The sequence below is a fragment of the Uloborus diversus genome, chromosome 2 (genome assembly GCF_026930045.1).
Source record: "Uloborus diversus isolate 005 chromosome 2, Udiv.v.3.1, whole genome shotgun sequence".
Taxonomy (NCBI): Eukaryota; Metazoa; Arthropoda; class Arachnida; order Araneae; family Uloboridae; genus Uloborus; species Uloborus diversus.
The window spans coordinates 118,695,084-118,697,140 of record NC_072732.1 but is presented as its reverse complement, the minus strand read 5'-3'; positions in this window follow the sequence as shown (position 1 = coordinate 118,697,140).

Here is a 2,057-nt window from a genome sequence, read left to right as displayed (position 1 = left end):
AGATCATACATCCACCAATCAATGTCAACGTTTCAAAGTTTGTTTGTTTCGGATTGGACGTCGTCCCTTTTCATTGCAAGAGGCGCTGGTAGGAACCCCTGCATTCACCAATCAATGACAACGTAATGGAAATAGGGGTTTCCTGTAGCGCCCTCTTTGTTGCCTTGAGTTTCAGCGATTGTCACGGCCTATAAGAATAAGGTGGGGCCATCTGTGTGTGCTGGGTTAAATTAACTTTTCCTCTAATAAATCTAATTTATTCGAGCAACTGCCCCACAACAGCTGGTTAGAACTTTGCCATTAGGTTAAAGAGCAATCAATAAATTTTATGTTATTTAACAGTAAACACAAAAACATATTTGTTTTATGTCTCCAGAAAGAAATCTAACAGGTTGGATTGGAGGGCAAAGAGATAAGTTAATTAGACGAATTTCAACCACAAACAATGCTATTTGAAACTCCAATAAACTATAGGAGACACAGCGGCCACTGTCTAATGGAGGATGAAAAAGGTAAACAAACGTCGTGACTTATAACTTGCTTTGAAGCTTAGTGAATGACAGTAATTTTTCACCGTGTCTGTGGAAAGCTTTCTTTTCTATTCCTGTGAAATTACATTATACCACAAACTGTCTGAAGCCAGTAATTTACTCCAAAGAAAACACGTCTAACGGAATGTTTTACCTTTTCCGGTAGTGTTGTTAAATACCGCAAGGTAGCGTATTCGAGCTCTGGAGTTGCGAATTAGTTACTATGACTGATCACAACATGCAATTATGTTAACAGTTTAAAAGAAGCATTAGCGTTTGTTGACTTATTTAGCGGTTTACTTCCTTTTCAAGCTAATTTGATTTTTTAAAAAATCTAATGTTTTTATCCATTAAATAACCGGCTAGTCATAACTGACAGATATCACCCATCACTTTTAAAATAACCTGAATCAAAGTCTTTTGATTTCCAAGCGGTTTATATCCTTTCCGAGTTAATTTTAATAAAAAGGCAACAAACCTAATGGTTTTATCTATTAAATAACCGGTTAGTCATAACTGACAGATATCACTAACCACTTCCAAAATAAAAGAATCAAAATGTATTTATTTCTTTAAAATGTATCAATGTTTGCAACGATGTAACTTCGCTAAAAAGTTTACTTTTCAGAATACTTCCGCTTGAACAGAATAACATTTAACATTCGTATCTATGTTGTTACTTAAACGTGCCCTATTTACTACGCATGTGTTGTGTGGGGGGGGGGGGATTTTTTTTTTTCAAATATCATTTTTGTTTAAAAGATATAAACTTCCGAAAAGTAATTTTCTGCGCTCCGTAAAAGTTCCTCTTCATTTACTTTTCCGTTTTCCTTGCCTGCCATAAATTTCATCTTGTTGAAAAGCCACGCTTAGAGACTAGCAAGAAAATTTCGGAACATTTTTTTTTTCTGCTTGGGATAAGAAATTCTTATATACCAGGAGGGAAAACTTTTCACATCATTTTACAAATGCAATTTACCGTTACAGAAAGCATTCACTATTTTTTTTTTTTTAATTGGAGAAATAAAACATTGACATATTTGAAACGTTGCTAAATAGCTTTTTTGGTTTAAACACAATGAACATGTAATCAAAAAAGTTATTAATTTTTTAGTTACATAAAAAATAATTTATCTTTGCGTTTTCTCAACTATATATCACTCAGGTTGAAGATTTCAGATTATTTTGTTATTTTTTTCTAAGAGGTTACTGTTTAGGTTTATCTTGATGTCTAAGTATTTCACACCGTTACATATGATTTATTTTACTCCATGTAGAACAGAACACATACAGAAAATACAAAAAAGAATTTACCTTAAAGTAAAAAAAAATGCGGTGAACCCTCACTTATGCACCCACCAAAGGGACCAGCAGAAAAAAAAGCATAATTAAGAGCGACGAATCCGTGAAATAGCCTTTTCAAAAGTGCAACACAATAGAAGTTCCAGTGAGGGCATTAATAAGAAAATAGGTTGATATTAATAACTAGAAAATCGCTCGTCAAGATATGACGGGTGAAAACTGCTT